The 27,759-nt window shown below is 35.0% G+C and overlaps 1 protein-coding gene across 2 annotated transcripts in view; it reads left to right on the forward strand.

The window, feature by feature from the left end:
• Positions 1–11,763: 11,763 nt before the first annotated feature.
• The window catches only part of LOC132700588 (zinc finger protein 608), a 152,674-nt gene continuing 136,678 nt past the window's right edge, over positions 11,764–27,759 (forward strand). For both annotated transcript variants that reach the window (XM_060668007.1, XM_060668015.1), the window contains exons 1-2: positions 11,764–11,904; positions 26,960–26,980. The gene's annotated coding sequence lies outside the window, so the exon portion shown is untranslated. The remainder of the gene's footprint in view (positions 11,905–26,959; positions 26,981–27,759) is intronic.

Consider the following 27,759-nt stretch of genomic DNA (forward strand, 5'->3'; position numbering starts at 1 on the left):
TAAAAATTCGTACCAAAAATGCACATAGATGCCCTCTGTAGTCACAAGACATAAAATCAAAAATAGTAAATAACCTCGGAAAAAGTACGTAACCGTTTTTATATTATTTATAAACAAAAACAAGGAAGCTAGAAAGAAATATTCTAAAATAAGGTCGATGAAAATAGACAAAATGAAAATATTTATAATGTACAGTATGTCCCACGATATTACTGCCATAGCTTGGGAGTGTGTTGCTGAGGTGATTTCAAGTTGAAAACGTCAAGAGGGATTAAGTCAGGTGACCTTGTTGGGCAAGGAACTGCTGAAGGAACCTCTTCCAATCCACGGGTGTGTATAATTTTGATAAACAAATTCGGTTACTTGGCGACCAAAGTGAGGAAGTGCGTACTGAATCCCCATACGTTGTCTTATATTGAAAGAAAAATCATCCAGTAATATTGAAGATCATTTTTAATGAAAGGGACCAATGAGGTGGGCATCAATAAAGCCACATTTTTAAGCGCTCAACAATGTGTATTCCTGGTGTTACTGATACGATTAAGGGTAATGAAGCCTCACAACACTATATAATATTATCAGACAAATCCTTCTCAATATACAGCTAAATTACAGTATTGAAACGGATACGGCAGATTTTAAGCTTGTACAGGTAAGATGTGGTACGGGTACAAACCGACATTGTGTAAAATTCTCATTACTCTCATCCGGTCTATGGTAAGTCTATTAACTTCGGACACTAGTAGAAGGTTAAGCATCAGTCATATAAAGAATTGCTTCTTGAGTAAGTTCCTATTGAACGTGACGTTCAGAAGTTGCTGTAGGAAACTTGTCTGTTTCTCACAAACATCGATTGACATTGACAGTTCTACAAGGAAAGGGCGAAATCGTCGACGATATTCATCATTACACAATCCATAAACAAAGTAAATGTTGAAACATTCTTCTTTCGAAAAAGTAAACATTGTACCTTGAAGGTGGAATTTTGATAATGATATTAACAGCGGAACATAATATTAGAGCAACTAATTGAATAAAGCGATTTCTTTTTAAATTGATTTTAAAATTTCAAATGCTTGTGGGTTTTATATGCAAAAAACACGAAGATGTTAGGGGACAAAGCAGCAAGTGGGCGATCGCTGTTGTTTCTTGATGATAAACTAAGTTGAAAATTATACAAATGTCGAGCCGTTCGCAAAACAAAACTAATGAAAAACTGTGTGAGTGGAAGAAATTATCAATTGATTTGAAATTTGTGGCTACGAACAAACCTTTTATAAATTGGTTTAAACTGCAGGATTTTAAAACCATTTGGTTTTTGGTTCGTTTTTTATTCATTCAGGTAGCGAACGAAAGAATAAAGAATTTTTTAAATATTACCACTACATATAAGTACTGAAATCGTTTTATGTCTTCCTGCAGTTGCGATAGGTCCACCGACCTGGGACAGCGAAATGTCAAGAAAAAATTGTCCTTTTTAACTTTTCAGACTGTTTTAAAGTCCAGTCAAAGCAATTGTGCAGAAGCTACTATGTACTACAATACGCCCAATTTAAACCCCTTTACATTTTTAAATTGTATTACTGATAGGACCGCTCGAACGTTCCAATCCAACTTTAATAGGTCTTTTGGTTTGTTCAGCATTGCATCAAAGAATTCCAGAATGACTCTTTTTCTTCATAAGTTCTCTAGTTTTAGTATTTCTGATATCACACCATGACGTGTATTGATTTTATTGTCTTTTTTCTGTGACTCTGCTGGACTTTCCTAGAATATCATTTATACTATATAGGAGTAAATATTTTTGGCATTTCTTAGTTTTGGTTAGTCTGTAAATGTAAATTGTTTTATATTACATAACTCTTTGAACCTATTGATACCCTAGTAAAATCATCTTGTACATAGCAATCTTTATACCTATATCGAATTTGTAACATATTTTAATTTAATTTATATGATTCAAGTCTGTCACCTAATAAAATCTCTTACTATCTGTAACATATTTTATTTCGCCCATATGTTGTCTCTGACCAAAATTTAAGTACATTTTTGCTACACCTCTCTATTTTCTATTTTATCCAAATCAATACCTAGATTTTCTGATACAACTTTTCTATATTCTCCTTCTGATTCATTTGCAAGCCTTCTAACTTTATTTTCATAAACACTTTAAACAAATATAACGTTTTTTTTTAATGGCAGATTATATGGCTAGTTCGTTTATACAACAGGTTCGTCTGATCGTCCTTTGAGATTCGGTATGGGTGGAAATATCTTTTTGAATACTTAATTTTGCACACAATTGACCTAATTTATTGATCTATACAGTTTGGATCATATGTAGGTCTAAAATATTTTAATGTCCAACTCAATAATCATCATAGCCTTAGATTCGGAGCTGAACTGAAACTGAAGAACTAAACAGGATGATTGGCGAAAAATCAGCAAGTTCGATTTATCAACAACCGACGCAGAATGAATACAGGCTTGTAAATACTATTTTCAATTTCAATTTTATTGCATTAGTTCTTTCTCCATTGGCATTTCTGGAAATCAATATTTTCAATTACTTTTTCAATTGGCTTCATTGAATTGACTGCAGCTTGTCTTATTTACTCACTTCTTTTTATGGTTTGTTCATAATGATCTTCCATAGTTGTTTTATTTTTATTATTAATAAAATTTTGATTATAATGATTATATGCCACCACACCAGTTATATAGGTTGTGGATTTTTCATCAAATCCGTCAACTTCCGATCCACATATTTTCACTTCACTTAAATTATGAACGTTTCCCAATGTACGAAAACAAATCCCCTCTCGCCCCTGATCATCCCCACCCTACATAAATTCTGATAAAAGGGAATATTTTCTTTCTGCTCATTTTATTTCGCGCACTAAAAACATAAATTTCACTCAGCCACAGGGATCTTGTTTTCTTCCAAAACGAAGTAACATGGTGGACGCAAAAATGAATGCATTTTGAATCGCGATCCCATAACCGGGCCACTGATTTTTATCTTGACGCAAAATAAAGTAATTGACGAGAATAAAAACGGCGGCTATCAGACATCCGAAGCTCACCATCAACCACAGAAAGAGGTACGTTTTAGCAACGAACGGCGTGAAACAACCTTGATCGTACCCAAAACTGTCGTAAAACGAACGTGCTGATATAGCGTTGATAAAGAAAAAGGCCAAAGTGGAGACGATACAGGGAACGTAGTAGCTTGGGTTCTGACTCAGGACTTTCTGGATGTCGACGTCGGCGATGAGCCACCACGCTGAGAAAAATAAAACGCTTGCCGTTCCTGTTACCAGCAGATTCAGCCTCGTGCTTGTCAGGTTAATCGGAAATGTGGAACAGGAGTACATTTTTACTGATCAATTTTGGCACTTCATTGCAAGTTTATTATACTTCACTATTACTTATGCTTCATCCAAAACTTAATCCGTTGCACGTCATCAAAACGTCAGATTACTATTACTCAAACAATTTTTTTTCTAGTTCATATTAAGATTATCGTTCCGACCAGGTAAAAACTGATACGACTCTTAAAGTACTTTTTTCAAAGTTTTGAAGAGTGTATTATAGGACCATGTCGTCATGCAAACTTCATTGTTTTCATATTTCTAATACTGCCACTGTCAAATAAAAAAATATATCAGCATTGTCACAAATATGTTAGAAAATAAAAGAAAGCCGAAAAAGGCTCCACATACGAGCAGAGTTAAAAGCAAAAATTTAAGAGTAGAAGTAACGAATTGGTGCCAAAATTATTAAAAGGAGATATTAAAAAAAAAATTAACAAAATAAAAAACATTTTATTTTAAAGAAATAAACTAATAAATTATTTGGCTCACGGGTAAATAAGTTTTCACAATATTTAAAAAAAGGATTGGTGAGTATCTAATCCACTATACTAACAACTGCGCTAAGCCTGTGAATTCAAACCTACAGCGCAAAAGATAAAAATTGGGACCGTCCCAGAGTCACGTAGACGCTTCCATATTAGAAATTGAGACAATGAGTTACTTATAGGTTAGGTCTCTTTTTTTCAGCTATAGCGTTCCCATTTCTGTTTTTATAGGAATGTCCTGCATTTTTGCGTTGTCTTTGCTCATCACCATTCCTTGTTTCCGACGTTCAAAATTCATTTCATTCAATAGCTCTTTACAATATTTGACAGCATCGTTACAGAAAACGTTAACAACAATATAAACGCACAACACGTGTTACGGCACTTGACCCCTTTGTTGTGAAAATAATAGATCACTTGCAGAAAGCGCCACCCATCTGCGTAATTTGTTCCGGAATTTATAATTCTGACACCCGCTTGATGGGTCAAAGTGAGTGGCACGTAAAACCTTTCTATATAAAAATCTAATTTCCCTTTGTTACTTCTACTCTTCAATTGTGACCAAGTTAAAAGATGGAGGGTCCTTATCAGCGGTAGCTCAACATTTTAATGTAAGCCGAACAACCATTTTTTCCATTAATAAAAAATGGAGACAAGAAGAAACGTTTGAATGGAAAACGGGATTTAGCTGACAAACAGCTAGTTTAGTTCAAGAAGATCAGGTGCTCGGATAGGCGAGGATGACCCTTTCGAACGCGCGAAGAACGTACTATTTCTTTCGGAATGTCCGGGCAGTAAAATCCCAGTTTGTCGAAGATTTAAGGAAAAACACCGCACTCACTCCCCAACCAAGCAGCAAGCAAGGCTTATTTTCGCTCTTAACTATCAAGCGCAAGAACAGCAGTTTTGGGATAGAGTCATATTTTCCGATAAAAAGATCTTCTAGTCTTCTAAAAAGTGTAAAATCAAATTGTATAGACTAGACAACCAGCGTTTCAAGCCTCGATTTGTCGACAGGTACAGAGCTGCAGGCTCTGTCAGTGTATGGGGGTGGAATGGGAGTGGTATGGCGGATTGAAGGAAGATTTGTTGGTTAAACTTATGCCGAAATATTGCAGAACGTTATGGTGTCCAGTGTGGAACAGCTTTACCCGGAATTTTATTTTGCAACAATAAAACTGGCCCATCCATACTGCAAACATCGTTACACAAAATGCTCCAAAATTTCAACATTGAAATCTTGCCATGGCCAAGTAACAGACTGTATCAAACAAATTTTATGCCTCAAAACAGCGTGGACCAATGGTAAGCTTTTCAGAAAGTTGGGAAGAATTGTCGCTCGAAGAAAACTTCATAACTCCTTTCATGACCATGAGCCGAAGAATTTATATGTTTCTTCTTATCCTGTTAAAATGTTGCGCCCCTGCTGACAAGGAGCAACTATCTTCTAAATTTGTTACAATTCTTGCTTTTACCTAAACTTAATTTTTTTTAAGTTGAACTGTAGTGGCTTTTACTTGATAAAAATCCATTTATCAAAATAAATAAGAACTAAAACATTTGATAAAGACACGGTGTTGTCCAAACAATTGTCATTTAAAAATATCTGAACTTTTAGTTCATATTTATTTTTATTTTTAAAATAAATGTTGAGTCTGTTTTGTTTACACGTTTTCTAATGATACGAGAACAACCAAAGATAAAAAATAAAATTGAACAAAATACTGAATACTCTAATACCTATCTAATATAAGCATAATATAATTTGTTTGCAGGGCATCTTCACAAATTTACCAAAAAGGATGTATTTTACTCCTTAGGATAATTTCGTGTTTATACAAACAGTAAAAGCTGAACGCAAGAGTTCTTATTAATAAAAATTGATTTAGTAATACATTTTATTGTAAGAGATGGATACACTTTTCTTGTAGTTATGAAATGGACCACGCAATAGCAATGCAATAGCGCGCTCTAAAGACTTTGAAACAGCTAAACTAAACCATTCGATATCCACCAGGAAAAAATACTCAACTCTTCAGAATATACGTATTAATTTTTATTACTCAAAATGTTTGTATAAACCTGCCTTTAGATCCCATATTGGACGTCAAACAAACTTTGTTTCATCAAAATGTGATATGAAAAACCTGATGAAGTGTATGACCGGAATTTTCAAGCCGTATCAGTTTTTTATGAAACTAGCTGTACGTTAGACAGCCCAGAGATATAATATTGGATGCGTGATTTAAATAAACGAATGTACACCACCTTCAAACATTTTATTATACCATAAACCTATAACCTGAAATGTACAGTGTAGTTAAATTTATTTTCGTTAATCCATTACTTTTCAATTAGTTTTTGCTATTTGGTCCTTTGTTAGTCATTTTTTCACGTATTGTCTTTAAGCCTATAAATCTTGCACGAGTATGACATTTAAACTGTTTTTTTTTACCAGAGTGATTATGACGTTAACATGTAAAATAGTTAAACACTCCAAGGGGCAGGCAGCTTCGTTAATCCGATATTTTGTGCTGGAGCTGGCGAAAATAATTATTGCTCCTAACTGCTGCTTTTCATGCGACAAGGGCGTTTGTTTTCATAACCAATTTTTGTATTACTGTCTAAAAATGAAAATTGTCACAACTTGGCATCAAGGCTAAGTTTCTGGTAGCTAACAGACGAGGAACATGTATTGTTTTGGATAAAGCGTACCTGTTATATTGTATTAGGCCGAGATCAGCCAACTTCATATCTTTAATTCGTAATTCTCATATACATAACTACTATATAAGCCCTCCATCATGCTGATATTGGTATTGGTATTAAAGGGGGCGCCATCACGGGCGTGCAAGCACTTAGGCCATCAGATGGGCCCGTTATGCCCCCAGACCGCTCTAGAGGGAGTCCAGAATGCCTATAGAAGGTCAGCAACTCCTTTAGCCCAATACCGTGCACTGAATCCGGATCGATCAGTGCCGTTCCGAAGACTCCCAATCTTGCCCATGTCAAAGCAGCTGATGCTGATAATGTTGATAATACCAATAAAAATTCGCCCAAGATTTAAAATCTCGTATATAACCAATGACCTTGCAGCACTCAACAACCAATATGGCCGCTGACACGTCCATGGCTTTGGATGGACCATTTTTACAGTAGTTTTTGTGTTTAGAAGGAAAATGACGGAAAATGCAGATTTATGGGTGAAAGATCATTCCTATCACTCCGAAATTCACCTGAGCGACATCAATTTTTACCGTAGTAGGGCCACAATATTATCTAATAGCTATATGGCAATTCTTAATCGTAAACGTATGGGTAATATTAGAACATGTTTACCCAATTTCTCAACTTTTTTCTCTACTTTCTGGTGAGCTTACTTTTTGATTTAATTACATAATCTATTTTAGGAAATAAAAATACGTTTAAGAATGCGCAATAAAATTACTAATACGATTATGAATTAAAAATACGAAGTAGGCTAATACATAATTCTAAAAATTACCTTGTACAAAAGTAGCGCACGCGAACACAGAACACATTTGCTTGCAAAACCGCTCTCTCGAATGCGGTAAACTGACAAGTCAGACTTAACGAAAATATCGCCAATAATAATAGTCCGCAGGGTTAATTTCAATTTAGTTTTTAACACTGGTCAACTTACATATATACATTTTTGAGTCTCAAAATATTCTAATAAAAACAAAACTTTTATTATTGTTAAGTAAAGTAATTAAAACGTTGTAAAGGGTCGTACAATAATTTTCTGGAAATATTGTATAGACTTTGAGCACAAAATGGTGGTTGCTCGAAATATACGTGAATTGTAATTCCTTGACACACAATTTAGGACTAAATAAGTTCCATAGTCGGATTCAATTGTGTTTACTTATCATTTTGAATAATATTTACCAGGGCATATATTTATTTTCGGATCAGCATAATTACCTACGACTACTATTACTTTGTTTTTAATTGGTCGAATCAACTGAGGACATTCGCCCATTTCCAACATCCATCGAGGATTTTTTTCTTTTGGTGATAGATCAACACGTACACAAAGACTAAGTATAACCCCCGCTTGTACTCTGGTTGTAAAAAAGGACTTTGACCGATAACAAAAAACGGAAAGTCGGTTTTCCCCCACTTCCATCCGAGCCCATCCGGCCTTTAACCGGCGTGTACGTAAAAACCAGCGGTGCTGGCCACAGTCAAACACTTTAAGACGCATACGAAACACTTAGACAACTATCTGAACCGATAACAAAGCTTTTTGGACGAATACATAGGTTTCTGCCGGGCGCGACCAGAGGTTAAACAGCCATGTGCAATGCTCAAGACAGAATTCTTCTTCTTCTTTGCTTTTCCGTACCGTAGGAATGTCAACTGAGGACGTTCGCCCATTACCGAAAAAACAGAATCGATAAGCGCAGCCATGGCCATAGAACTGTCCTTACTTGTCGCAACAACCCTGTACAAATCGGCAACATCGCGCAGTGAATTTCCGCTGGAACATCGGCCGAGCCGAACATTGTTCCGAGGGAATTGTTTTCATCTAGCGTGCCGCGCGTGCACCGACTTGAAATAAAAAAGAAACGAACAAGGCTTTTCATCTCGTCGAAGCTGTATACTCGGTCGTAATACAACATATCAGTTATACGCCGGTTCCTTTTGAATAGAGGAGAATACGCGCAGAGGCGTGTGTAAGTAACGACTAGGTACGGCGAGCTGGCGGCGGCGGCGGCGGCACCGCGTGGCTTAGATGGAATATTTAGATTTCGTCGAGGATTATGACTCGGGAATGCGATTATGGCCGTTTGCCGCAATTCGTAACGACCGCTAGTAACGTATGGAAATTTTAGCTCGACTGTGTCGCGCTACAATAGAGCCATTTATTTAAATTTAATCGTTCGATCTACCGCGGTAGTTGCAAGATTCGTACTTCTTTCGGTTATGTTTAATACTGAGTCAAAAATTACGTTTGTTTCGTCAACTAACTAATGTGGGTGTTAACGATTACTAAAACCCAGATATGTATAAATGCCGTGCCAGTGCTTATAATATAGGAATTTTTGAGGAGAGGATGAAAAAAAAATTACGAAGGCACGTGATGAGGGCGCCATTTGCAATTTCGTTTTTAACCAATAAGGACCTAGCGGCGCAACCAAAATGGCCGCTGACAGTTCGTCAATTCGACAGGTTTTAGCTAAGATGTGGCATTTTTGGTATCTTCTCAATACGCCCAGTTCTCGATAAATGTTCTGGGCAAACCAGTTAATTTAGTAGAGATCGCGGTTTAAAACAAAGAAGGGCCAAAGTGTAGGTTAATGGGTGACATTTAGGGGCATAGCATCTCTAGGAAAATATCAGAGCTGTCCGAAGCTCGTCAGTTTTTACCACTACATTAGGGAATTATTTGAAGCGTGTGGCACATGATGTGACGTAACGTTTTATAAAGTTGAATGTTACCTACTGCAGAATAAGACCCCGGTTAATAAAGTTTAAAGCGTATGAATTAAAAAAAATAAATTTTTCTAGACATTTATAGTTTCCTTTTCGATTTTTCAAAAATAAGAATTATTGGAAAGCGAATGCAGTTTGGCGATAATGACCTAGTGTTGCTGCGAGAAGCCAAAATCCTAATGTGTGCAATATAATTATTTTCCTTTGCGATAAATGTTTTTTTTCTTTTAAAAAATGAAAGAAACCCAGACTTAATCTTAACATAACGTAACGTCAGCAAAAAAGAACATCCAAAAACTAAAAATGTTGAATTCAAAACCTCAGAAAAATTAGGTTATATCCCGTTAAAGACCAATAAAGTAACATAAGAGTGAAATTTCATACAGGTTGTTTGCTTAAAATATCGATGCGCTCCTTGTTTGATACTCCGCCTATTATCCCAGTTTTTGAATTTGTTATCATTAAATTGTAAATCAACATTATTGTAAATTGCAATACTTATATATAGTAAAGTCACTTTTACGGTGGACACGTCTTTGTTCTGTGTTCTAAGGTTCGTAATTGCAAAATAGAAGACATGTCCAAATAATCGTGTTTTATTTTACTAATTAGCTATAAGTAATAAATTTTAAATATAACATATGACCACTTCAAACACCGTGATATCGGATTTGATGTCCACGTCCAAACTGGTCGGAAATTTTCATTTTCCACGTACATAGATAAAGTGTAGGTTACAGATGCCTGCTTTTACGTCTATGTTATGTATTCTATCATTAGATTTAGAAAATTATATTTTCTAACAAAATTCTATATATTTTTATTAATTTGATAGGCTATATCACCAGTTAGTTACTGTTGGCTATCTTAAAATATATGTCCACGCCAATGCCATTTAACTTGAATATTAACAGTTACAAATATATATTTCCCTTAGGCCGAAGCAAGTTTTAGATACCTACCTTCTCGGAATTAAAACATAAAATCCCAGTCGTTATTGTTTGGATACTCAGTTTCAACAAAAGAACATTCTAACCAATTTAAATTGTCTGTAGGTACAGAAAAACTAAATATTTCTAACAATGCTGGACATTTGGGTCTGGTAAAGGACAATAGCAATAAAAAGGCAATTACTTATATATTAAACCTATATACATGACCAATATAATTGCTGTCTATGACAGTTTAAGTCTTGTAAAACGCATTCAGCGTATTCAGCGCATCACAGCAGGGCTAAGAAAATAGATAGGGAAAAAAGTTTTGCATAGTGTAATACATACATAATACATAATACATAAACTCTACCATACGTACACACTTTTATCCCAAAAAATACAATTGAGACATAATGCCTATAATGTAGATTTAAGGCATACGCAATATTATTTTAAAAGGTCTCGGTGGTCTGTTCTCTTTTTTAGAGTATACCTTTTATCTTTAAATATCTGACTTGTATTTTTTAAAATATCTTATAAGGTTTCTATGAGGTTAGGATATGTCAAAATAGGTTAAAATAGGAAGTTAAGTTTCAAATTCGCCTTCTGTGATTATATATTATAATAAAGTTAGTATTGCCATTATTATTATTATTAATCAAGTGCAAATCTTAATATTCGACATTCTTTTTGGACACGACCAGTCAAACCGTTCTAAGGACTATTAATATCATGTGCTATAAAAGAAAATTTTCCGCCTCCACATTTAACTCGTTATTTCAGAATATTTAACGAGATCTGAGTATATTTTGTCGTAAAAATACCGCATCCAAACTTATTGACGATCTGTCAGCGGCCATGTTGGTTAGTCGTAGCAACTGACTAAAAGCTCGAACTGTTAACCTGTAACGTTAGAAACTTTTGATTAAAATGTAATTAGGGTTATTCTTATTCTTGGCGATTTAATTTTTTACCAATTAAACCTATTCATTTAATTAAGTTGATCGCATCTGACAGACAGTTAAAATTCGAATGAAATTTTCCGGTGAGTAAATATTTTTTCGGGGCAACAAAAATACATCAAGGTCGCCCCACGAGGAGCGGCGAAAAAAAAACGATTCTTCCATAAGAAAGGGTGAGCCGGAGTGCTCTTTAGTTCAAATAAAACTCATTCAATCGTCTCATCCTCCCCTCCCTCCCCGCAGGTTTACCAGTCGCCGCCGCAGCGCGACGAACATAAAATCCTCGGATCGCGTTCGGCAAAGTTCGCCCGAAACCCGAATCGCCGAGTTCGTTGTATGGTAGACTGTGCCTTGTGGCTGCCGCTCGGCGCTCTCGTGAAAATAGAATGACCAAGCGAAGAGTGTTGTCGTGCCAATAACATTGGATATTTGTTTGTTTTTGCTGTGATTTTGTGTGTGTGCAAACGTCCCGGGTCTTTCTCGTTGCGGTATGTGTGATTGGTGATGTTGGTGCGCGTGTTTTTTGTGCGGATTTTGTGATTTACGGGTGATACTCGCCACACTACTACTACACATTTTACCTTGGATTAACTTTGGCTCTGGTCGTCGACGCGTACCACTGCAGTCAGTCACGGGGTGTATAGCGCAGGATATTGTACGATTTTCCCGATCGGACCAGCTGGTAAGTAATCGGTCGTCCGAAAACTGGACCCCAAACCACACCTAATAACGGCTTTCCGTGCAGTTAATTTCCGTTTTCAATCGGACATGAGAATGTCTAAATTTTTGTCCTCCGTGCCGATCGGCGTCTCTTTCTTTGCGTCTCGCTTTCTCTGTCGCAACGGTCGACAGCATTCCATCACAGTCCGACGGATTACCAGCGTGTATATCTAGCTCTGTCTGTCGACGAAAATGCCTTGCGTTACATTCGATCCTCGGGGAAGCCATTTTGTGATTGCGGCGGCACTATATCTCTCGCCGTTTTTATTTTGTCGATTTTTAGTTGCCGCATTATGGTTGATTTATTGGCCGCCTCGTTTAACACGGTGCCGGTCATTTAATTCATACTAATTCCGAGCAAACTAATCACGCAAACTCGGGCATCGTCTATTTGCTAAAGCGTCAAGATTGGCCGTTCGAACAATGAAGATTATTCGGGGAAGGGAATGGTTTCTTGGAGGAACTAGCGGCGTGCCACGTCTAAAATATGAATATTCGTTTTTTTTTTACATTGGAAAACAAGGAATAATTGTGGTGATGCATATTTACACCCTGCACACTCAATGATTACAATGCCACCTTTTATTCTCTTCCGCTTAGGTAATATACAAAAATGAGCGTTTCGTAACTTTCATGCTCGATTGCCTAATTAAATTGGAATTTAAGGGTTAAGATCATAATAATCGAACCTGCGTGTGTAGATTTTATCTTCGTTGTTTGCTCCTTATCAGCGAGTATTTCACACAAGATTATAACTTTCCGTCGCCTCTAATCAAATTGATGCACCAATATATTGTAAATATTGGTTATTCAAACGACGTAGATGTTATTACTGGAATCGTTAAATAATTGAGCTTTAATAAGGCTAACATCGTTGAAGTTAAGACACTCGAGCATTGACGCACAGTATACAATACGTCAGTACATTCACCAGATTTTGTTTTAAAATTCTTCAATCACACTCTCCAGGAGGTATCATAGTACGGGGTCACTCTGTATAGTTTGTCAATGCAAAATTCGCAGCATTTGATGTTCGTTGTTAAATCGAAAGAGTAATTATCTATGTTATATTAGGTATTAGGATACTTAGCAACGACGTTACACAAGATCTGCATTTAATTAACTACTTAATATTCGAATGTGATCGACGAGCTGTTTTGCCGACTCGATGGAGAATATCGCCAGCATTCCCACATTATCTCGCCAGCTAATAGACTGGAACAGGTTTTCGACTGCTTGTCAGAAATTGTATGGCAACCATTTTAATTCAATTTAATATATGTAGGAAGATCGAAAGGTATATAATACATGGTGATTCAGGAGAAAATGGCGATATTTTGCATGGGCACACACAGTTAAATATAGTATAATTTCTAATGCCGCCATTTTTGATTATCTTTGTATAAAGCACGTCAAACGTCGGGACACAGTGTGTCAGTGTGACACACAGACAACATAGTGATTGGTCAAGATGGCATTAACAACAACACTTCTCGCATGCAACATGCCCTGAAAGATTTTCAGAAAAAGTTGATGGCTGATCACTGCCCATATTTTATGAATGGAAGTTTGAATAAAATGGTATAATGAACCTGACGTCTAAAGTGGCATTTTGCGCAAAAGGCAGTTTTGCTTAAAGCAAATCATCTGGAAAATTACCTATATTTTGTATTTTCCATGGGTTTCATGTTGATAAAAATCAGTAGTAAAGCAGGAATTTGGCAACTAACCAATGTTATTAAACATTGAATGAATTGCGTGACGAAATGTGACCATTCGAGTCAAATATGTATTGTTGTTTCCCTAAAGTTAAACATTTAACAATATCTAGTCATATTTTGAGTAAATACGGCCTTAAAAATACCGCATCCAAACTTATTAACTATGCGTCAGCGGCCATGTTAGATGCAATGGCGAGATAAGTTCCTGTATTATCGACATACACAGTTCCTCCATGTCTCTAGTAACTATATGGCTTATAGTATAGAATAAACGACTTAATGATTTTTTTTTAACCGAAGCATCCTGGCAGTGTTGACTAACTACAATAATAATAAAAAAATGCATGTCCTTTGCAGTGATAGTAGTAGCAATATCGTACATACGGTTTGAGCGTGTAACAGTTGATTGTAAACTCGTGAACCGTATACAGGTTTCAGATAACGTATTGAACATGGCGTGTGTTCCCAGCTGTTTAACTTCCCAAATGTGGGGGGCGATTTGACACCGGTTGAACTACTACGTGTTTAGATAGGAGGGTCCCGGACTAGGTCCTGGACAATACCTCGCAGTATGTCGCTATTGTGGTTGAGTTTTTTAAATTATTAATTGTCGAATTCGTAGGGGTAACTAACTACTTACGTGCGAGTTATTTTTGTCATGGGCACTAGGGTTGCCAGTGAATCGCCTTTATATTGACAGTATGTAGAAAGCGGTAATCCTGCACTTTACGTATTAGTAGTAGTAGTCTCGGAAACTGTCTATTTCATGTGTCATGAAAATGTACAGTAATAAAATTCACATCTCAGTTTTTCTATTTCACTTTAAAAATGCATAAAACAACCATGATAGGTCACAAGCGAAATCAAATTTTCAACGACGTTGTTAACCAGATAATTACCCTAACGAAAATCTTATGGGTTAAAGAAAAACGGCGAGTTTTTTACTGGTAGTAGGAAAACAAAGTGTTTACTTTAGGTACATCTGTTGTTGGCGCTTCAAAATTACCATGAAAGCAGTATCACTTACGGACAGTAGTATAAAAAGTATAGCAGAAATTCTATTGTGACACATAAACGACAATCAAATTCTATTGGGTTTTGGCCAATATCCTTCACAAATGTCGCGGCAAAATGAAGCCCAATCCACAATAGTGTTAGTGCTATTGGGGCGTAATCTAGCCTCGTGTGCTATAAAGTTTTGAGGATGATCCATACTCCCATCAGCATTGAGATGGCTTCTGGCGAAAAAAGAATCTTTTCTGATGCTCTGCGCCCTCGTGCAGTCCACTTGTCTTGTAGGTCGGGCTAGAGTATTCAAAATTGTATTTTAAATATAATCTGAACCAAATAACTTAGATATTGCATGGGCAAATCACCATCGAAAATTCGTGCACCAGATTTTACACAACCAAAGGGTCGAAATTTTAAAAAGATAACGAAGATTTCACAGAGCTGGTACATCAGGTTTCACGCGTGATAATTTTTTTGAAAATCAAAGACCATAATTATGCACAAGTTTGCGAGTAGAATGAATGGAAAGAAGTAACGCGATCTAAGAAGTGATAATTGAATATTTGGAAACTGGAAATCTCGGTGTTAAAATTATCGTTAGTATTAAAAAAAAGTTTTGTAGGATTTCATTGTTAAAATTATCAGAACTAACCAAAGTGTGAATATTTCGATAATATTCAGATATAGACGGACATAAGACTGTAGGATCGTGTCTAGCGTTTTGTTTGACCACAGATAATCCAGAGAAAAGGATGTTATTTGCGCTCAACTTGGCTCGGCTACTATCATTCAGCACCACAGATTATAAAGATGTATTAACTGAATACATTGAATCCTTATTCTTCTTTGCTTTTAGTGGGCACCTCTACTCCATTGAATTCTCATGATTTTCGTCTATATCACTTCTTGTTATAACACTAGCACTATCGAAAATTGTGATTTATACCAGTTTTGGCGCCGTGTCGTTATTTCATAAAACATGCGATTTAATTTCAATTTGTGTAAAAGCCCTTGTAGAGTAGGATCAGATGATGCAACAAACGCCATAAATGTCTATCAACCAATTAGTATTGCGGTTGTTTGTTTACTAGGTAGTTTATAGTTATTTATTGTGTATCGATATGAAAATAATAACTATTTATATAAAATATATTACTGTTTAGGTAGGTATAGTTTAGTGAAAGTTTTATTGCGTTTACCGAGGTATGTAACGAAAAATGCAGTCCGTAATGCCACGCGTAATTACATTAAAACAAATTTATTGTTTTTGATAAATGAAGAAGAAAAATATATCTTTTAAATTCCTCCTCTTTTTTTCTAAGGAGATCGTAACATTAATTAATTATCAACAAATTAATAGAGCAAATCTGACAAACTAACACGTTTTAAAATAATTTGGCTCCATATTCCGTAATTTGATTGCCGTCGCAAAAATAATGTTCAGTTGCACAAAGATTAAATATTTAAACCTTGTCACACATTGTTATTGTTATCTGTGGTCTTTAATTTCGTACGTAATTCATTCAGATCGCATTTTTAAGCGACAGCGTTGGTTGCAAAATTAAATTTTGGATCACCGTTGAAAAAAATCTTTTTTTTTTAATTAAATTTACTGACATTAATTTTTGTTATCACAGATCAATGTTTTCCTTAAAAGGAAACAAGTTGCTATTTTCGTCGTGTTTTTTTTTCACCGTTCGCTTAATTTAATTTTTTCTCATTTTCTAACTTATTTTTAATTTTTATTTTCATTTAAATCTAAATCTTACATATTTTTTAACATACTGCATTCAAAACACTGTGTTAGCACCGAGGTTAGCACTTAATTAGTTTTAATTTGCTTACGTCACGCAGTTAACATTTCTACCAGTTCCTGTAGTACATATTTGTTTACTCTAAATCTAATTGAATTAATACTCTTAATACCTGTCTCCAACATACGCATTTTATTTTTTTGCGTTTTCAAATTTCTAGTAAAAATGTACTCAAACTGAAGTGCTACGTCGTGATAGATTATATATGCTCGGCTTGCTGATTAATTATGTCAAAAATAAAATTTGGCACGTTTCGAAATTGTGCGGTATGCTTGAATAAAATCGTTTGTTTGAAAAGAAACAGACGTCAATAAAATACAACTGACACCGTTTAAATATTTATAAGCGTGACGTTAAAACAAATAATTTCGATTACTCATATATGTGCGAAACATCGAAATGATTGCAAATGCAACATGCAAAGTGATGCGAATAAGCCGTCTAAATCTGGGAAGAGTCGATTTTTTTAAATAAATGACGGATATCTAAGTAATATTGTCGCTATGTGCAGCTAGTTTCATAAAAAAGCTGATACGACTTGAAAATTTCACTTTATATTTCGAGCACTATACACATCATCGGGCTGTCATATCACATTTTGACAAAACAAAGCTTGGTTTGATGTTCAATGTGGTATTTCAAGGCAGGTTTATGCAAACATTTTGAGTCATAAAAAATAATATGCATTTTTAAGAGTTGGGTGTTTTTTCGTTGTAGATACCGTTCGGTTTAGCTGTTTCATCAACTGTTTCAGCCAAAGGCGTATTTCCATTGCATTGCTACTTCATACCTACAAGAAAAGTGTCTTACAATAAAATGTATTATTATTAGATCTATTTTTATTACTAAAAACTCTTGCGTTCCGCCTTTGCTGTTTGCTCTTGCAAAAAATTTATATTATGCTTATATTATACAGGTATTAGTTCAATTTTATTGTTTATCGTTGGTTGTTCTCGTTAACTTTTATCATTAAAAAAAGTCTACTAAATTAAACAGACTCGACTTTTATTTATTTTAAAAGTAAAAAGATAATTTTTAACTTTTAAATAAACAACTTAAAAACTTAAAATAATTGTAACAAATTTAGAAGATGGTTGATCCTTATCGGCAGGGGCCCGACATTTTAATATAAACAGGACAAGAAGAAACACCTGGAAGGAATTTAGTATTCTGTACAATCCCCATCCGTACCATAAAAGGCGTTATGAAGTTTTCTTCAAGGGACAAATCTTCCCATACCTGCTGAATACGTTGCCATAGCTCCTCGCTGTTTTTGGTTGGGTGGATGTCAGTACTGTTATTTGGCCATGGTAAGGTTTCAGGGTTTCATTGTGTAAGTTGTCTTGTTGGAATTTCCGGTAAAGCTGTTCCACACTTGGTACCATAATGTTTTGCAATGTTCCGGCATAAGTTTGACCAACAAATCTTCCCCGAATATGTCATTCCTTTTGCATTCATCTAGATGAAATCCACCCCCATACATTTACACTGAAGTGGCCTGCAGCTCTGTTCTTGTTGGCACCTTTTAGTAATAGAAAAAATTGTTTTCTGCTTACAATAAAATGTTGACCAACCATCTTCTAACTTGGTCACAATTCTCGCTTTTAAGTCTCTCCTCGTATTTGTGACAACGCTGACAGTTTTTTTATTCGACGATGAGAATATGAAAACAATTGAATTTGCATATATAATAGACTGCAAAACTTTGAAAAAAGTGTTACAAGACGTATCAGTTTTTTACCTACCTGATGGATTGTAATATACATACGTAATACAAATGTCAAATAAGTGTAATAATAGGTTGGATTGGATTGGATTTTACTTCTAATGGCCACGACTGCATTAGGTCACCCGGCCAACTTACGATGAGTGAAGCATATACAAAAATCCTGAAGAATGCCGTCCTTAAAGAAGGGTCTGGACCAATCCATCCTCCAGGTTGGTTAACATATACAAAAACGAGAATAAGTTCTAAATAATTGTCATAAATGACGACCGATTCTTCAAACGGCTCCCGCAATTATCTTATACGGGATGTCCGATCCCATCCGGCCTGGTAACCAGTCTGAGTACAAGACATCCGGAAACCGTGTTAACATATACATCATGGAGTAGCACATCACAAATCCGTGTACATCCGCGTAAAACAAACACTATTTCTCAAAATTATAGGCACCATGCCTCCATTACTTCAGATAACAAACGTACAAAACAAAATTTTCTTTAAACGACACTAATTTTCCATCGATTTCTACAGATTTTTTGGAACCGGGCAGGGGCAACGTCCGCCGTGTGCAATGGTTCCATCGAAAGTCCTAATAATAGGTTGTCTTATATTAGTTCTGAAATTTTCCACCTGTTACAGTTTTCTAAGAGTAAATCGCTGGGAAATTTTTCGTTTAGCCGAAATCAGTTATTAAAAAAAAGTAGAATTCTTTACAAATATAAAAATAATAAATTAGCAAGTCTTCGGAGGAAACGTCAGTTTTTATGTAACTATTTGACTATTTCTGCAAAAAAATGTTTCTACTTCCACCGAGATTTCTACGTTGATAAATCACAAGCACAACTAAAAGACAAAAGCACAATCGTTATTCATATAAATGATTTGGGCAAAACGAAAGTTGAGCCATATCGTTTGCTAGAGGGTACTTTGCAAATGACCTTGTGTGTGTAGAATACCTACCAATAATTTTATTACGGTGTTAATTAATATAAATGGCAATTTTGGGTAAGTGAAAGGTTTTACACGGTTCAATTTTGTTTTACAAATTAAGAATAACTAATCGAATTATTTTTAACGAAGGTTGGCGACCATAGGTTTAATTGCTTCTCTATCCCTTGCAACAGGAATTAGTTGTTATATATATATATATATATATATATATATATATATATATATATATATATATATATATATATATATATATATATATATATATATATATATATATATATATATATATATATATATATATATATATATATATATATATATATATATATATATATATATATATAATTACCAATGCGTATTTTCTATTTTGCAGTAAGTGTTCCAGGAAAGAGGTTTTTCTAACTTTGGAGTTTTCTTCTGTGTCCGATACGTGCTTAATACTTCTGTTTTTTTAATTTTTGCTGTCCAAGGGATTCTAAGTATTCGTCGGTAGATCCATATTTCGAATGTTTAAATTCTGTTTGTCGTCTGACCTTCAAGCACAATAGCAACGACCAGACGTAGCATTCTAAAATTTTTAGCCTTATTGGCATGGTCATAGTTCTATTTGTAAGCATTGCTGGATGTTTTAAGACTCGAGGTATTATGTAAATAAAATATATTTATATTTTTCTGCTTTTTCTTTCGTGACACTCAAAAGGCTCAAATAAGCCGTCCATTTTACAAGGCTGTTTAAGCGTGAGGCAAAGCAGGAGGTAACTCTTATACTGGATTTCACATCTTGTGTCTTCGTTGTGTGGGAGTAGTCGCCATCTAGGTAGTCTTGCATCTTGGAACTCCAACTTTCATGCGATTTAGGGTCTTCCATGCAGGAAAAGTAATTTGGCAATTTCCTCATTTATGTTTTGTGCTTTGTTCTGACGAGTTCTCTCCGTCCACATCTCAACGCGATTTTGGCCTTGCAGGGGGTATCTTTGGTCGGTTTGTTGTTTTCTCTTTTCCATATAGGTAGCAGCCTCGCGTCGCATATGTTGTGGAGCAATTCAAATCGGAGGGTTACATTCTCCACAGATTTCGGTGCTTCAAAATTTTGCCAAGTAACGTTCACTCTCGCCTTGCATGTTTGTTGTTGTGAAAAGCATACATCCAAGCTCCTCCAAAGCATCCGACAGTTTGACACCTTCACCTCCTCAAAGTTCTTACCTTGAACGGCTACTACTGTGTCATCCGCGTAGATAAACTGGGTTCTGGGTTCTCGGTCAGCTGTTTTTTTCCATTAGACTATCATCTAACCGTTTGTTCTGGAGAAGAGTACCAATCATGCGGGCGAGGTGGAAGTCACGTGTTACTTTATAGATTTTTGTCACTAATGTCTTGCACTTTTGCACTTTGGCATACATTTATCTGATATTTTCCTTAGGTGTTCAATGAAGTTTTTTGTTTGGGATGGTAGTCGTCTCACCACGGTTTCCAATTTTTCCCTGAAACTGTCCCAGTTGGCCCCTTAAAGGGTACCTGTTCTTGCTCTAAAATAGCGCTAACGATACAGATTACGTGTGTGTTCGCCATTGGTTCGCCCACTCTCGGTGGTTGTAGCCTCTCTTCTAGCTTACGCTATAGCTGCGGGTCATGTATTTACTGAAAGTTAAGTCTTTGAGCCCAAGATTCAAAATCTGCGCCGTTGTTGTGAGCTTGTTTTTGAAGTTTGCAAGTTTACGAAAAGCAAATGGAATATTAGGAGATTTATAAATTAGGGAGCATGATACGATGTTGGTTCCTGGTCGAGCAAATTTCTTAATTTCGTATTGATAATAAGGTCTACCCTAGATCTGCATCTGTCATTGTCTCAGTGAATTTTCTGGATGACGATGCTCTATACAGATTTCTACTAACAGGATCTGGTTATTATATGAATCAAAAATTGCCATGTAATAACCAAAATTGTTAATCGATTTTCTCACTTGTATGACACTATAATGTATGTTTGTGTAATATAAATATATAATATAAAGCTTTTGTGCTATTATTTCTCTTTTCTGACCAATATATTTTTTTAACTCGGGAATATAAGATTATTGTAAATATTGTTTTATACCAATACTTAACTGTATTTAATTAATTTTTATTCATAAGGACATAAGCGTACGTATCAATTTGTTTGCAATTACAAATATTGTTTTGTATAAATATTTAAAGAAATTAAAAAGCTAAATAAATTGAACAACGAGACCTCTCCATTCTGCCATTCATATAAATGATACAGAGAAAAACCAGAATCCCCATTACTTGCTTACTTACGATTGTAAAATTTGCCTTATTTTTCAAGTTGCATCGAAATGTGCCGACAAACAAAAATAGAACATGCGTTCTTCTAAGTCTTTTCTGCATTTTGACTTATCAATTTTCACATCCGCCGTGGTCACATAAATTCAGGGGAACGTAAATCTAGATAACAATGAAAAACATCTAGATCAATTTGTAGATATATGGTAGAAATACTTACTGGAGTTAAGTATTTTCGGTACTTTAGTCATGAGTTTGGCAGATTGTAGGCCCGAATGGTATTTTGACGTTTGTCGAATCTGACGATGATCAACTCTGTGAGTGCCTCGTGCTGTTTTGTCCCCAAAAACTAATGCAGTTATGTGTTTGTGTTGCGTAATAATATTATTTTAAACTAGTAAATAGTTGTTTATCGTTCGGACAAATGTAAGTACCACCACAATGTTAATCTTAATACGTATTTTTATGTAACCCTAGTTTCCGTTCAGTTATGTTATTAAATTTGCTTCGTGTAGTCCGAGGGGTACATGATGCGTGAAATCTGGAGTACCAGCTTTGTGAAATCCATGAAATATCTGTAAAATCATAACGTGCTTCGTTTGAATACGTTCCGTTAATTCAATGATAAATAAATTAAAATAAAAGAAATGTAAATATTAAATAAATATGCTTTTATAATACCGTCTCTAAGATACTAAACAATATTTATTTATTTATTTATTTATTTATTTATGTGGCCGTTTCTTCTAAAGATGCTTGCTTGCTGCCACCTTGGTCAACGAGAGTCAAATAAACATTGTGTATAACTTCCTTAGTCTCAATAGAATAGTGTTTTCTACATTTGGGCGGGAGCATCTCCTGAGATACACTAGACTAGCACATATTTTGCATAATTCGCACACGATTCAACACACGCTGTATTACACACGAAAAAAGAATGATTACTAATAAACTTAAACTAAGTAGTATACCAAACCAAAGAATATTAAACACAGGTAGGTATAAAATTATTTTCTATTACGGTCCACAATTTTACCTGAATTTAAATTCCGAAACTTTAGGTAATAATCTTGTTGCATTGTATGTTAATGACCGTCCTTGGATAATCCCATTCCCAAGCAATTGGTCACTTTCTTATATCTATGAACAGACCATAACATAAAAGTGGCAACTCTGACAACGTTGCTGGTGCAATGGTTGATTTCTGCATGTTATTTAACCTTTCCGGTATTTTTTACTAACCCTGTATAGGAAACATATACAATACAGCCATAAAAGTTTTATTTTATTTAACTTCTAAAGTAAATGTTTTCCAAACCTGAAATAATTTTTTCCTTTCCCTCCTGAAAAAATAAAAATTTTATGTCCGCTTTTGATTTAGTTAATAGTTATTATTTAGTTAAATGTTTAATAATACGTCAATAATTAATATTAGTACTAAATAATAATTTAATAATTTGTATTTAATTATCTATTTACTTATGACTATTTATTTAATCATAACTGTTTAAATAAATAAAATAAATAAATAAGAGGTTTTAAAAAAAATAATTTTCATTTTGTTATTTCCTTTTCAAGATGAAATCATTTAAATCTTTGTTAATTCCGTGAAGTCTACGAAATCCTATGGTTGTGTGAAATCTGGTGTACCAGTTTTGGATGGTTATTTGTTCCTCGGCAAATGACCATCCAAGACTGAGACTTTAGGAACCGAACAAATTAACAATGCCTTTGATGCAAACAAACGAGTTGTGGTTTTTTCGACTTGTCGAGCACTCCCACTTTTCCCCTGCCTCTTTCTCGTTTGCTCGTTGATATTTATAAGACGCGTTCGAAGAAAAAAAAAACGACTGATGGTCCCGTTTCCAATAAGCAAAACGCTCGAACTTAAAGACGCAATAAATTTTCCGACTTGTCACCCTTCTCGGTTTCATATTTAAATCGATTTTTCTCTCGCACAAAGGAGCTCCCGCTCCCCGCTGGAAACCTCCGGGGTGATTCGGAACACGACGTTTTCTGAACGCGTAATAGCGTCACAGACGGGCTCGCGCGAGCGACGAAGAGGGCGCCTCGCACGACAGAGACCCGAACAACAGATTGGCAAGAATGCAGACAAATAATAACCTCCCGCGGTATTTAAGCGTGGGGCTCTCCGGTCTCTCTTGTTGCGGCTCGAAGAATACGGGAAAATGAAGACGGTGAAGATGAATTGCTCGCTTATGAGCCGGTTTATCGATAGTTAACCTCAAAATGTTATGTAGGCTTTCGTCGCATATAGTATATCGTAAGTCATGGTCCGAATCCAAAGAGGGTTAGTGGAAGTGGCCATAACTAGTGGAGTAAAAAATGCTGGAAAAGTGACTTTCTTCTTAAAAAAATCTAACCTGACTGAAATCATTAATTAGTTTAATGTAAATACAAAATAGGTAATTAAGAATTTTTAGTGGTACCGAATTTTAAAAAACCGGAAAAACTCCGAAACTATTCAACCTATCCGTTGTTTGACTTGAAGACTATACATAAGCGATGATAACTGAGGCGATATAATTTTCAGATTTATTTTTCTATTTTTTTCGCAGCCTTGAATACGAAAATTGGATCTTTTGTATTGTATGTATTATCATAAACTGATGATTAGGAGAATCAAGACAGTATAGACGTAACCAATGAACATTTTTATTTCTGAATTTTTGAATAGGCAAAATATAAATTCTTTTCAAAATCATTTAGAAATCTTCACCCAAAGATTCCCCTTTGCCTATTATATCTTCATTGCTACATAATTTGCAATTATATTCTTCATAGAACTTTAATCCTTGCGCCACACATTTACGTTTATTGCTGTTGCAGGTTACATCAGAACATCGCAAAACCAGAATGTTTAAGATTTTATATGGCAAAGGATCTTGTGTCGATAATATTGGTGTCCAGGTGTTGTTCTCATTTGTCCGTCCACATCTATTTGGGTTGTCAAAATAGGGTATGTGACTGGAATACCAAACTTTCAGTTGATATATGTATCTAAAATAAGTAAAAACAAATTATAGTATTGAACTAACATATTACCCACGTTTCATAATAAGTTGTATACCTTCATTAGTGTTGTTGAAATGCAGTATAAGTTGGTGGCAGTTCCATCGCTGGTATGTTTGAATTTGTTGTTAACTGAATCTGCAGACCATTTAAGGATGAAATATTATGTTTCTTACTCAAGCCCACTGCTTCACTGCCAGGTGAAAACGGCAAATTATACAGTTTTTTTTTAAATAATGATATTCTTTGACTAGTATATCAAAGGCTGTCTTCTAGTCAGTTTTGAAAAGTGCACCTGAAGAGTCACATTCCGTATCTCCAAAATGTTTTTTGAAACTGTTTCTCCCAAACTTTCAACTGTGTTCTGAATTGATAAATGCCACAAAATTCCATAAATAGTCTGCAACCGAGTATTTGCTCCGTAACGAAGTAATGATGCAGAAGTAGAATAAAAACATGGTTTTCCACAGACCTAACTATGGTGTTACTATGCTCTCTCTCTCTCTCTCTCTCTCTCTCTCTCTCTCTCTCTCTCTCTCTCTCTCTCTCTCTCTCTCTCTCTCTCTCTCTCTCTTTATTTTTTATCCTGGGTTATGATAAAGACGTTTTCGGGATTTCCAGGTCCTCTTTCTATTATGAATGATTTGTTTTTGTTTAACAAATTTGCTGCATTCTTCAAATCATTATCGGCCATAAAAATTAATAAGGATGTCTTTCGGGAACCAGAAACTTTATATTTAGTTGTGTCAGATGATTCACCATGTCTTAGTCTTTCGGCAGATTTAAATTACTGGGAGATTATCAAACAGAAATGCAAATCTTCTGGCATTACATTTGCGACCGCTACTAAATATTTGTCCTGGGTCGTTGAACGTCATGGAAGAAGTAGATTTTAATTCCAGAATGAGTACCAAACCATCAATAATATAAGAATGTTCATTTTTTATATAAATGCATTTTCTCATTATTTTGTTGCAATCTATAATGCAATTCAGCATTTGCAGACTTTCACACCATACAACCATTTTTTTATGGACTTCTTAGTGGTCATTATTTTGTCCCTCTTTATGGTCCCCCAAAAACTTTCAACAGACCTTTCGAAGATATTAGTTTTTTTTTGTCAGCAACTGTTTGTAAATAATTGGATAGACTTTTTTCATTTTTTTTTTATAGTTACTTTTCCCGTGCATATATTTATTAGTTGTTTGGCAAAATCATCCAAATCGAATGAAATGTACCAATTGGCTTGAACCGCATTCAACATTTTAATTACATCTTCTTCATTTATAGGAGCTGACTTTATTCTTTTGGGTTTGTCTTCGGGGTTTTTATTAAATATCGCATCTGTTATTAGTATACAATTATTTCTGAATTAGCATATAGCATTTAGTGTTAGCATATAGTATTAAAATTTTCCAAATAATTTTCGTATTTGGGGTCGCTTATGTATGGTCTTCCAGTCAAACAAAAAATCGTACGGCTATGATAAATAGTTTCGGAGTTATTGTAGGGTGAACGATAAAAAGTAATTTTTTCGAATTTCCGCGTTTTTGTCGGTTTTTTCGACATTTCAAAAGCCGGTACCACTAAAAAATTGGCCATTTCGTATGTACAATAATTAATGATTTGGGTGAGGTTTCATCTGGTGCTAAATTGCTATTAACTGAGCATTTTTACCGCTTTTTTACTCCAAGAAACTTGGTGCTTTATTACATTGACATCTTATAATGTAATGATAAAATGTTCGTTATAACGATTGAAGTTTAGTGTGCTTGGACTTGAACAATGACGGCGATAAAGGTTATTTCATTTAAAAAAGCTAAACAATTTGCAACTATGACATAATAAAACTTGAAACCTAAACCAGCATCTATATAAATGAAATGCATACAATATTTCTTTAAATTTCCTCTTTATTTATGTTGTTTTGTGCGTTTTCTATCCTGTTATTGTATTTCCTAATATGGGACAATTTCGACTGAAGTTAGATATGTTGAAGCAAACAAAGTAAGCGTATCGGCATTTTCTAACTGACTAACCCATAAGTCACAACTCCCTTCTCTGGTAGGTGTATCCAAGTTTGTTATTAATTTCTGTCAGATGTTTTGGTCGTTTGTGTCTTTCTATGTAATTTTTGGTTAGAAATGGCAAGAAATGGAGCTAAATCAAACAAAATGTCGGAATACAATGGAACTTTGGACTTTTTTTGTTTGTATTAAATATAATATAAGCCGAAAAATTTTCACCTCTCAATTTCTGGCTTTTATTTATTTTTTGGACGTCAAGCCGATGTCAGTTCGTGACATCAAACGTAACTATTTTGAGTCACCTTAACTAAGTACAGTTTGGGGAAGATCACTAGAAATCGCCTATGGTTTTAATTTCAAATTACTTTAATATATTGCCAAATTTTTCAAAGACATTTTACCAACTCACCAGTTGAATACGCGACTAATGTTTATTCTTTTTTTTTTTCAGCTGAAATTCTGCCGCCAGAGGGTAAGTAATTAATGATTCGCATTTTTATTTATTGGCCATAAAAATGCGTGTAATTTTTTAAGCCATTAGTAATTGCCGGCAATTGGATATTTATACGACTTTAATGGCTGTTTTTTTACCTTAAACGGTAAATTATTCATACGAAAACAAAGTAATACAAATTGACGGTGGCGTATACTTGATGAAATTAATCATATAGCCGCGGGTATGCTATCTCTCCGGCACAGGTATATACTTAAGTGAAATTCCACTATGTTTACCGGCAATTATTAACAGAGAAGAATCTAGAATTCCCAATGTAATCAAGGTGTTTTTAAAGTAGAATACTAGTTTGAACACTTGGGATTTATTAAAATGTAAAATACAAAATATAAAACTATCTGCCCTATCTTTCCTCTTGGGTCCTTAGCGCGCCCGACGCAACTCGACACCCACTTGATAAAAACCTCCATATCGGTTTTTTTTCCCAGGTCGATTTCGTCGAGTCTTACGAATATTGTCGATAACATTCGGCCCTTCCTGACCCATAGAGTGTCCTCACTTTGCGTGTGTGATCTAAAAGGAGAAAAAGCTATCTAAGCCAACGAAATAAATGTTTTTTTTTTCAAAAATCATTTCACAATCAACAGCAAATCTGGATTCAGGCTCTCCGGCAAAATTATACGACCTAGAGCAATTTACCTCATGTTAAATAGAAATGTCATAAAAACCAATAAACCATAAGGAAAAGCAGTAAATAGGGGAAAAACAAAAAAAACAATATTATGGAAAATCGCAAA

The sequence above is a fragment of the Cylas formicarius genome, unplaced genomic scaffold (assembly GCF_029955315.1).
Source record: "Cylas formicarius isolate icCylForm1 unplaced genomic scaffold, icCylForm1.1 PGA_scaffold_10__41_contigs__length_53128322, whole genome shotgun sequence".
NCBI classification, from domain to species: domain Eukaryota; kingdom Metazoa; phylum Arthropoda; class Insecta; order Coleoptera; family Brentidae; genus Cylas; species Cylas formicarius.